We start from the raw sequence: 13,180 nt of genomic DNA on the forward strand, positions 1-13,180 counted from the left end.
AGACATTACTATCATTGATCATTGTGGAGAGTACCCTAATGTGCCACTACTTGGCATCAAAGGGGGCATCACTTACAATCCCTCTTTGGCTTTACGCCAATTCGGATATGCAAGGAGCAACGGTCCTCATGACATGATTATCCGTGGCATTGTGTTTGATTACGAGAATGATTCTCATAGACACCGACGAAGGTTCATACATGCATGGGGCAGTGTCTATAGAATAGAAAGCAAAACTTCGGGGCAATGGAATTCTATCCCTATGGAACCTTACCTCAGATGGGTCCGTACTCATGCTCAAAAACTCATTATGCCATATCCCGCTATTCTACCTGTGACTATTGAGCCAGAGGTCGAAGGAGACGAACCCCAAGTTATTCTACACCCGGATATGCCGACTGACCTAGAAGAGTTGCAAAAATCTTGGGTTCAACTAAAAGAGGAAAGAGACACCTTCAAAGCACACTGTCAAGACTATGAGAGAAGGATATTGGAGCTCACCGGACAGCTTCAAGAAGAACAGCAGATCAACACATTCCTGGGGGCAAAGAGAAAGCGTCCATGGGAGACCTGAGGGATCATTTATTTCCTTTATTTCTGTTTTGTAAGCCCAAATGAGGCAAAGAAAAAAAAAAGCAAAAAAAAAGAAATAAATTGATTAACTAATGTTTGTTTCTTCTTTGTTTTAACAAATCTAAACTCTAAGATCCTTGAAAACATTGCACATACATTGCATTCATATACATTGCATTCACATACATTGCATTCATATACATTGCATATACATTGCATCCATTCATACACATTGCATAACAGGTTCACATGACAGATTTCTCATCTTCTCGCTGTTTATTTCAGTCAGAAGAGATGGAATCTGAAATGAGCATCAAGAATCTCGAAGCACAGAATGCCCAAGTTCAAGTGGCAATTCTAGAACTGGCAAAGGGGCAACAAGAACTGAAAGCCCTGATGATCAAGAAGAAAAAGAAGCCCAAAGGATCTGTAGGCTTGAGTCACCTGAAAAGGAAGATCAAAATTCCAGTCAAAAAGTTCAAAAAGCCACCGATCCCTGAAACAGTCGGTGATGATGAACAAGGAGACAATCACAGCAACCAGGGTTCTGCTAAACCCTCTCTCTCTTCCAATGAAGAAGATGATCATTCTGGGGACGAACCAGATGATGACAAGTACCAACAGCTGGAAGAACGTATGAAAGCTATGGAGATACAAAAAATACCTGGCTTAGATTTCAATGATCTGGGACTCATCTCGGATGTTGTTATCCCTCCAAAATTCAAAGTTCCTGTCTTTGCAAAATATGATGGAGTTTCTTTCCCAAAACTACATCTGAGATCCTATGTGAGGAAGATACAACCTCATACAACAGATAACAAATTGTAGACATATATTTGAACTTGGTTTGATGTGTAGATCATTTCTGGAAGTTTAATTGAGTTTTGGATGCTTGTACACGAATCTACCATTTTAGGGTTTTCTAGTTCAAATTTAGGGTTTTTAGTTAGAGCCAAAATTAGAACAAATTAAGGGCATGGTTGAATTCAGTGGAACAAGACGAATTGAATGGACCTATCGCGCCTAATTTCTATGCACGTTTACCCCTGTTCGCTATTTTTGCAGATTTAGGGTTCATCAATTACAGTGCTTTTGCATAAAAGCGTTGTTAAAAGTGGTGTCTGGAGGTTGAAGACGAAGACGTGTCCTCACCCAATTGGTTCACACGCGCGCGTTTTTTAAATTTAATTTTTCTAATCCAGTGTGCTGCAGGTATATCACGTGTCACACGCCTTCAGGCCTTCCACCATCTGATTTCATTAATCTCCTCATCCAACGCTCTAGCCTTGCCAGTCCATGCTATAGACTCTATAACCCACCACATCTGATCACTGCTTATTTATTTTTCTATTTTATTTTAATTTTCTTGCAAAATTAATTAAAAATAGTTTCAAAAATCCAAAAAATACACAAAATATTTTTAAGTTTCTAAAATAATATTTTATTTTCTAACATAAAAATATTTTATTTTTCTTCATAATTTCAATATTTTGCATAATTAATTAGCTTATATTTATATATTTGCTTTTTAATTATTTTAACCAATCAAAAAATCATAAAAAAATTTGTTCTTCATATTAAATATTGTTTATATATTATAAGCTAATTTTGTACATATTTTGAATAATTTTCTCTTTAAGTTTTAATTATTTGTGTAATTATTTGCATAATTATGTGTTAATTAACTTAATAAATTTCAAATCAATTTCAAAAATTCAAAAAAAATTAGTTTTGTTTTAAAATTAATTAGCAAACATTTTGAACATATTTTGAACTTAATTTTTAGGTTTAAATTTTATTTCCATCTTTTCCTCATTTTAATTAAATTAATCATGCATTAATCATAATTAAAATAAATCATAAAAAATCCAAAAACATTTCTTTATTTTCTTGCTATTTAAATTCCTAGATAAATGTATAGGTTGTAAAATCTATGTAAATAGGCGTAGTTTACATTTCCTGCAAATCGATGTAATAGCGTAGATTTACTTTCCGCATTTTACATTTCCGCATTTTAAATTCCAGCACATATAAACTGCGTGTATGTCAAAGATAAAATTGAACCGTTAGATCACTAACTCCAAAAGATAAAATATCTGAATTCAAACACAATCACACTTGCACCTCCTAAGGTAATCCCTTCTCATTCTTTTCAAAATCAAAGTCAAAATTCTACTGTTTCGAGTACAAAATCGAACCTTTTGTTTGTATCCGGTGAAAGGATAGATTTTTAAAGGAAATAGGATAAAGACCTTACAACTCAGGGTAGACCTCCTAATTTGCTTGCTCAAATCAAAACAAACAAAATTCTCATACACTGTTGTTTTTCAAAATAAAACTTTCCAAAAAGACAATACTTTGTATATATATCCAAACAAGGATCATTACGAAGTTAACGTTCTTTTTTTTTCAAAAAAAAAACATCTTTTGAAAGATAAAAAACACTTTGTATACATCCGCACAAGGATCATTACAAATTCAATTTACAAAGGTATTTGAAACCACATATGAGCATTTTAAAGCAATTGAAAAGTGATCGAAAACAAGTGAGCTAAGCAAACTAAAGAGCCCATGGATAACCATGGATACAAAGGGTGCTAACACCTTCCCTTTGTATAACCTACCCCCTTACCCAGAATTTCTTAAAGGTCTTTTTTCTGTTTCTTTTATAAACCTTTCCTTAATTGGATAAAATAAAAGGTCGGTGGCGACTCTCTGAATTTTCAAAAATGCGAAAGCAGAAACAATAAAAAGAGTCAGTTCACGTATCTCTCCGCGAGAGGTATGGCCGAAAACGGAGGTCCACAGCTATTTATAATAAAACCTAACATACTAACTAATGGGCTTTTTCAGCAAGGCCCATTACACAAGCCAACTTAATACACAAGCTAACTTAACAAATTAGGGTTTAAACACTAAAACCTAATTTAACATGCTAACAACCCTAGCATCTTCGACATCTGCATGCTAGACCCATCTTCGACTACAACATGCACACTTCGACACCAGCATGTGAACAACCTTCGACGTCATGCTTAACCCTGTCGAACTGTCGAACCAAGAAGCTACCCTTCGACCATACTAGCAGCCACCAATATTAACAGCCACCAATAATTCTCTTCTTAGTATACACCAAAATTAAAAACAGAGTCATATTATTAGTTTTAACAGCCACCAATAATTCTCTTCTTAGTATATGTTTGGACCCACAAACAACTAGTAACAAAAATATGCTATACTGAATATCGAGGTTGTTCAACAAGTTTTAGATATTATTTTCTAGTATTTTCTAATATAATCTTAGGATTATTATTCAAAATAAAGTTAAAAATATCTTCAATCTAATAATAGCAATTGGTTAAGAGTATAATAAAACGGCAGCGCATTACTAGAACAGCATCAACTTAGAACAGTAAAATAACAAACACTACTTATTATACCACCACCATCACAAACAACACAAAACTCTCTCTTCAATCAATTTTCAGAAGAAAAAAAACATTATACTATTCTCCATCATTATCATCTCATTCATCATCGATATTTATTACTGAACACTACTTTTGTATTTGTTCTCTTCTACTACTGACAAACATATAAACCAAAAAATATAATAGCACATTAATCATCCCATACACTACTACCAAAAAATATAGTATGGAATCTTAACACCACTACTCGGTTAATAGCATATTTATCATCCATACCTGAGCAGAACTTTTCCCCTCCTTCTCCTGAGCCTTCTCCTGAGCCTTCTGCTTACTCCTTTTAAGGTATTAAGGTTTAATGAAAAATTTCTGCAAACACAACTTAAATATTAGATATGCATCTATAAACAAAACAAGTTATTTATATTAGCTATAATATAAACATAATATGAGCAATTAAGCTGCAATCATCCAAAAACCCATGTCTCAGTATCACCAAAAACCCATCCATGTTATTTCATTTACAAAAGGATTGAGGAAACCACATTCCCATACCAATGATCATTGGGACAAGTGAGCATTTATTAGAGAAATTCAAGCATGTAATAATTTAAAGTTAATTGCAATTCTAAGAGAACTATTAAACTATCCAAAACTATTTTAATATTTGGTTCAGTCATCCCAGGAAAACCCATCCAAGTTATTTCATTTAAAAAAGGATTGAGGAAACCATATTCCAATATCAATGATCATTGACAAGTGAGCATTTACTAAAGAAATTCAAGCATGTAATGCTGGCAGTCTGTATAAAAAACAATCTTTTACGAATACAGCTCCATACCTCTTTAGAATCTAAAGGGGCTTGTCGCGGTTTTCCCCATACTAGTGACAAATTGTCAAACTGCCAAAAGAGAAACAAATAAAAAATATGTTATTAATTATAATCACTCATGTTGTAAAAAGGTGAACAGGGGTAAATGCACTACAAAATTTGCAGATAGCAATATCCAAACCAATCATAACTATACAAGCCAAATATGACATTACCTCCATGGCAATCAGATGCTTCAAGTCTACTAAATTAATGTGGATTAACAGATGCAACCGGGGCAGAATATGGACATGGCAATTAAAATTAGATAATATTTAATGCAGTTTGTATCAACTTGAACAAAATCAAGTACATAGTTACCGAAATGAAAATCATGAACATGCTTCTATCTGGCTAAATGAGATGCTAAAAATGGTAAACTAAGAATTTTTAAAAACTACATGACAGTCATTTGTTGCTGGGTTTTGTTATAACTGATATTTCACTATTTTACTCTAACTGTGAATGTTGAGTTTGAGTAACTCGACAATATGGTACACTGATCTAAATTAGTGAGAACAATAATATTTTTCCTTCTTTTTCCTAATATTAATTCTTTTCTTCAATTAAGTGTGCACTTCTTGTTGCAACTTTCTTCGGTTATCTGTACATTCATCTCCTGCACTAAAATTGACACATGAAGACTTGGTAGCCAATAAAAATAATCCAGAAGCTTTATCGCATCCGATATGCATGACACATGATGTCGTAAGTTTAACCAACCAGACTGCCGGGTGCTGATGCAATAAAGGATCGGTATTCTATACTTCCTTCGCACAGGGTGTAGCATATATGCAGAGGGGAAGAAGAATACATGAACCAATGATTGTACAATAACCTAACCTGTTCATTGTAATGCAGGACTAATTCATTATGTAATAGGTTTCATACATGCTAATGAAACACAGCCACCAAATTAAGAGTCCCAACATGGCATCTTAAGAGACTTAAATGACCCCCTTCTCCAATGCATTATTTAATAGGTTTGAACGAGGTGTGTCTAAATCAATATAAGCACTACCTTGCACCCAAAAAAAGGCCTTACTTTATGCACCATTTATAAACCAATCTTACGCTGTCTATGGAGCAATTTCTCCAAATTCTTCTCCTTCAACCTGGCCTTCACAACGCTAACCAGACCCTCTGGCGGGCCGCCATAGTCAATGTAGGACATCAAGTCCCCTGCAGACAAAGTTGTCACAGCGGCCGCAACTGACTCGTCACAGCAAGCAAGCGTGAAGGGCGATATCTCGCCAATGAATGTTCCATCACTGTCGACAACAGCAACAGAAGTTTGTTGCGCAAGGGACTTTGAGTTCAGTCAACCCGGTAAAGAGTTCAATCAACCCCTATCCTAAATCCTAGTAACAACACTATAGAGTTCAGCTGCTGCAACAACTAAACCATCCAAATTCTACCATGTCAAAATGAGCACAAATCACAATATAGCAGATTACATTAACCTAGTTATGCAGAATATAGCAGATTACATTAACCATAATCTTTCTAATAACAAAATATGATCAATCACAAGGTAAACAATCTAAGCAAAATGTAACATGAACAGAATGCAGACAAAACTAAACAACAAAAATTCCACTTCAGAAATAAATAATTTTAGGATTGATAATAATCAACCTACATCAAAATCGGAAAAAAGAACAGATGAATGGGAAAGGGAAAGAAGAAACTAGAGCTTACTTGAGAAAAAGGAATTACGTCGTCACGGCTCCGGTCACGTCGTTACGGCTCCGGTCACCTTCAAACACCTGAAACAAGGAACCGATGAAACTGAAACAAGGAACGAAGAAACAATGGAATGAAGAAGAAATGATGAGAAGAAACGATGAGAACCTGACATTGAAATGGAGAAACGATGAGAAGAAACGGTGGAATGAAGAAGAAACGATGAAGAAGAAACTAGAGCTGCTGTTTAGGGTTTTTGTTTCCAAGAAGAAGAAGAAACGATGAAATGGAATGATTTTTCAGAAGAAACGGTGAAATGGGCTTTTTGTTTAGAATGGTTCTTTATTTTTTTTTAATTTCAATGGCTTTTTGTTTCCATATGGCTCTTTAGTTAGTATATAATATTAATATATATTTGAGTTTAATATAATTTTGATTTTATTATTTTAATTTTAAAATTTTATTTTATAAATTAAATTTTAGTTATAAAATCTACTTTTATTTTATAAATTAAATTTGTATTAGATATTACTTCTACTTTTATTTTATAAATTTATAATATTGATTTGTCTTTGAAATATTGATTCAACATATAATTTTAGTTTTAGTTTATTATGTTTAAATTTTATTTTCAAAATCAACTTAATATGTATTTTTGTTTGTTTTATTAATTTATACTTAATAATAAATAAATAAAAATTATTTAAAACAATAAAAAAACAAAAGTGGAGGGGAAAATGAAAAAATTTCGCACCAAATATAGCGTCGGTTCTAACCGTCGCTACCATGAAAAATTAAAAAAAAAATGAAATTTATATATGAAAAGGAGGCAAAAGAAAGTGGTGGGGGGAAATAAAAAATTTCGCACCTATAGCGTCGGTGTAGGCCGTCGCTACTGTGAAACATAATTGATTATATAATTATTTAAATCAATATATGAAAAGGAGGCAAACGAAATTGATGGAGGGAAATGAAATAATTTCGCACGAAGCGTAGCGTCGGCCAGAACCGTCGCTAAATAAAAATTAAACTTTTTTATTTACCAATAATTGTAAAAGGAGGCAAACGAAATTGGTGGAGGGAAATGAAATTTTTCTGCTTCAGCCGTAGCGTCGGTTTTGGCCGACGCTAAAGTAAAGATATAAAAAAAATAAAACAATTGCTTATTTCCTTAGCTAGCGTCGGTTATGTGAGTCGTTAAGGAAACGCTAATAGCGTCGGAGTCGGGGCCGACGCTAAAAAATGCATCTAAAACATGCTTTTCTTGTAGTGACCTTGGACCTAACTCTACAACGTCAAGGGAACAAACTAGCTTTTTTCATGCAGCTTTATCAACTGCATACAGTGGAAAAACTTGTAACTCGGCAATGTCTTGGTGATCATATCGGCAACATTGTCTTCAGTTGAAACCTTCAGCACTTGGACTTCTCCACGCTCAATTACTCCTCTGACGAAATGCAGCCTCACATCAATGTGCTTAGTTCGCTCATGATAGGATGAATTCTTCGACAGGTGTATTGCACTTTGACTCACATTTAACAGTGATACCTCGACCTTGAAGTTTCAGCTCCTTTGCAAAACCTTCAAGCCACAGTGCTTCTTTCACAGCTTCAGTGAGAGCAATATATTTTGCTTCAGTGGTTGATAGAGCAACAACCTTATGAAGTGTTGCTTTCCAACTAATTGTTGTGCCAAACATAGTGAAAACATATCCAGAAACAGATTTTCTGGAATCCATACAACCTGCATAATCAGAGTCGACATATCCTTCGATTACTGCTTTACTATCTTCTCCTAAGGCTCCACCATAAATTAGGACTCTATTCAGAGACCCATTTATGTACCTTAAAATCCACTTCAATGCTTGCCAGTGAGCCTTTCCAGGATTCGCCATGTACCTGCTTACAAGACTTACTGCATATGCTATATCGGGTCTAGTACAGACCATAGCATACATCAAAGAACCAACTATATTAGCATATGGGATGCTATTCATATAGGCTCTTTCGACAATAGTACTGGGACACTGATCAATACTCAGCTTGAATTGAGGGTTTGTAGGAGTCACAACTGGCTTCGAATTCGACATACCAAACTTTTCGAGAATCTTTCGTAGATATGCCTATTGAGATAGGCATAACTTCGACTTCTTTCTATCTCTTCGAATGTCAATTCCAAGAATCCTGGAAGCAGCTCCTAGATCCTTCATATCGAACTCCTTATTGAGTTCAGCCTTCACCCTTATCACATCTTCAACATTGTTGCTTGCAATGAGAATATCATCCACATAAAGCAACAAAATAACAAATGAATTACTAGGTCAAAATCTGAAGTAAACACAGTGGTCGAACTGGCTTCTAATGAAACTTATGCGTGCCATGAACTTGTCAAATCTCCTATTCCACTGTCGAGGAGATTGTTTCATCCCATATAAAGATCTCTTCAGTTTTCAAACATATTCTTCCTTCCCCTTTTCGACATACCCTTCAGGTTGCCTCATCAGGATTGTTTCATCTAGATCACCATACAAGAACGCAGTCTTCACATCCATCTGTTCCAGTTCAAGGTCGAACTGTGCCACCATGGTAAGCAACATTCGAATGGACCTATGCTTCACAACAGGAGAAAACACATCATTGAAGTCGACACCTTCTTTCTGAGTGAAACCCCTTACAACTAACCTTGCCTTGTATCTTTTCGACGTCACTCCTTCAATTCCTTCCTTAACTTTGAAAATCCATTTACAGCTGCTAACCTTGCCCCATCAGGTTTCTTGATCAGTTCCCAAGTATGATTGTCATGAAGAGATTTCATCTCATCATCCATGGCCTTCAGCCATTCAGTCTTATTTCGACTCCTCATAACTTCCTTGTAGTCTCTAGGTTCTTCGTCTAGAGCCTCACTTGCAGAAAACACATCATTGAAGTCGACACCTTCTTTCTGAGTGAAACCCCTTGCAACTAACCTTGCCTTGTATCTTTTCGACGTCACTCCTTCAATTCCTTCCTTAACTTTGAAAATCCATTTACAGCTGTTAACCTTGCCCCATCAGGTTTCTTGATCAGTTCCCAAGTATGATTGTCATGAAGAGATTTCATCTCATCATCCATGGCCTTCAGCCATTCAGTCTTATTTCGACTCCTCATAACTTCCTTGTAGTCTCTAGGTTCTTCGTCTAGAGCCTCACTTGCAGAGATTAAGACATAAGCTATAAGATCTGCATACCCATGTCTTTGAGGTGCCTTGATGACTCTTCTCGACCTATCTCTCGACACTAGGTAGTCATCGTCAGTTTCCTCAACTTCCTCAACATCTTCTGCTTCTTCTTCGACTTCATCTGGGATATGCAATTCAGCATCAACATGCTCCACCTCAACAGGAATCTCTACCTGTTCCAGCTCTTCGTCAGATGTTTCTGTACTTCGACCAACATCATCAGTTTTCTTAAAAGCCATTTCAGCTTCATTGAAAACTACATCTCGATTGGTGATACACCTCCTGTGACCTGGCTCTAGGCACCATAGCCTATAAGCTTTGACTCCTTCAGGGTATCCCATGAACATGCATTTCAGAGCTCTAGGTTCGACCTTGTCTTGCCTAATGTGAGCATAGGCTACGCAGCCAAATACTCTCAGTTTGTCGAGATTTGGTGGATGTCCCGACCAAACTTCTTCAGGTGTCTTCATATCTAACACTGTCGAAGGACATTTGTTTATCAGATATGTTGCTGTTGAAACAGCCTCAGACCAGAACACCTTCTTTAGTCCAGCACTAGTCAACATGCATCTGACTCTCTCCAAAATAGTTCGATTAAATATTTCAGCCAAACCATTTTGTTGTGGAGTACCTGCCATAGTTCTGTGCCTTGCAATACCAGAGGCAGCACAAAAACTGTCGAATGCCTCATTGCAAAATTCAAGGCCATTGTCGGTTCTCAACCTCTTGACCTTTCTGCCAGTCTGATTTTCAACCAGAGTCTTCCAACTTTTAAAATTCTCAAAAATTTCATCATTAGTCTTCTGGATGAATACCCATAATTTTCTGGAATAATCATCTACTATGGATAGGAAATACCTTGCTCCTGAATGTGATGGACACCTTGCAGGACCCCAAAGATTAGCATGGATGTAATCCAGGGATCCATGTGTTCTATGTTTTCCTTTGTTGAACTTCACTCTGCAAGATTTTCCAAGTACACAGGGTTCACAAGATTTTAGCTTCTCGACTTTGTCTCCACCAAGCAGATTTTGTTTCCCTAATTCGACCAGACCCCTTTCACTGACATGGCCCAATCTCATGTGCCAGATTTCTGTCTTCGACAAAGGTTTCGTGGATGCAACATTTGTCGAACCACTTACAACTTCAGCCTCAAGGGTATACAAGCCTTGTTTCTTCACGCCTCTCAAGACTTCCTTCGAACCCTTCATGACTCTTAGGAAACTTTTCTCTCCTTTGAAAACATATCCTTTCTTGTCGAATTCACCAAGAGAAAGCAGATTTCTCTTCAAATCAGGAACATACCTGACTTCAATCAACAACCTTATTGACTCATCATGGAGCTTGAATCTAACAGATCCAATACCTGCAATCTTGCAAACCTTGTTGTTTCCCAACAATACTGATCCACCATCTTGATCACATAATTCCTCGAACAAGTCTTTGTTTGGAGTCATGTGCCAAGTGCAACCTAAATCCATAATCCACTCTCTTCTCGAGTCACTGCTTGAAACCACAAGAACATCAGGTGATTCAAAATCATCTTGAACAATGGCTGCATTGCCATTATCCTTACCTCCATGATTTTTCAGGCGTTCAGGGCACACCTTTCTTGTGTGACCCTCCTTCTTACAATGATAGCATCGAATGCCAGATGCTTCGCCACTGTAAGACTTCGACTGGCTTTTGCCCTTCTTGTCGAACTTACCATTCTTTCGCAAGAATTTTCCTTTAACGGACAAACCTTCACCAACAGTCGAAGGTTTATGCTCCTTTCGTTCATTCAAGTCCTTAGAATACAAGGCTGGTTGAACTTCTTCAAACGTCAGGGACTCCCTTCCATACAAGAGAGTTTCTTTGAAGTGAGCATGTGATCGAGGCAAAGCGCACAATAGTAACATCGCTTGATCTTCATCATCAATCTTTACATCGATATTTTCAAGATCAAGAATCAACTTGTTGAACATATCCAACTGCTCAGCCAACACTTTGTCTTCAACCATCTTGAATGAATACAAAGCCTGCTTCAGGTAGAGTCGATTTACCGATGATTTGGTCATATACAAACTTTCAAGTTTCGCCCATAACCCTGATGTCGTCGTCTCCTTTGATACCTGTCGTAGAACCTTATCACCAAGGCTCAACAGAATTGCGTTGTGTGCTTTCTCGATCATAGTTGTCTTCTCTGCTGCCGTTAATGCAGCATTCGTGGCTGCCTCTCCCTTCAACGCTTCCTGTAACACCCTTCTACAACCCCGTGGAATAACAAATAAAATTCAGATTAAAACATGAAAAGGGTATTACAACTTCAAAATATTTAAAACATTAAGCCATGTCATGCCTTATGAGGAACTTCAAAACACATTATTCAGTAATCGTGTTAACACAGCGGAAAATAATTCAAAACTGAATAACATAAAACAACGGTATTCAACACCAAGAATTTACCGATTTAAAACCAACAAAACATCATTCTAACATAAGAATTAATCCACCAGACAATACTAAAATAAACGCCCCCCAGTGTTACAAGACCAGAGCATGACCCGACACAACCGACTAAACGAAGTAACTCTACGAGTTATCCTCACCAAGCACAAGCCGCTACTCCTTAATCTGAAAAATGTCAACAGTAAGGGTGAGACATATAACAATTAAACTATATTATAAGTTCATAACGACAAAATATCATAAGCAGATTATTCACCCAATCATCACATGTATTTCAGATACACAACAGTTAATCAAAACACACAACCATTCATATCAAACACATACGAATTATAACATTGGACAACTTCCATTCATGTTATAATTATACACAACAACCTAATGCAATGCAACTAAATGCATGTGGTACCAATCATGGGACAAACCCATCTCACCGATCCACCACCATAAAGATTCGGCTACTTCTCTCACTAATTCCTCACAATGGGAATTAGCTACCGCTGTCCCACCACCATAAGGGATACAGCCCACAACATGATTATGAAATACATGCATCAACCATAACATGCACATCATCAACATCCACCAAAGATTCATAATCATTCATCCATAACACACAAAGAAAACTCATATCACAACCATTTGATATTCACCACAACATAATACATTTAACACATAAATATATTATCACCACAGCAATCACATAGCCTTTGTCAAATACAAATGACATATTGCACACAAGACAATCAATGTCATTCTCAACAACCACCAAAAACAACATCTACATTTGATAATTTAAGCCTCATGTATACATACAATTACCAAAAACATATGCAATTAAGAATTATCTATGCGATTCTGATATTTACGCACATCACCATAAGTCAACATATTGAATTATCCACCACTTATACAATATGCATTTATCACATAATAATCACAACAATGCATAGAA

Source organism: Vicia villosa, linkage group LG6 (genome assembly GCF_029867415.1).
Source record: "Vicia villosa cultivar HV-30 ecotype Madison, WI linkage group LG6, Vvil1.0, whole genome shotgun sequence".
Classification (NCBI taxonomy): Eukaryota; Viridiplantae; Streptophyta; class Magnoliopsida; order Fabales; family Fabaceae; genus Vicia; species Vicia villosa.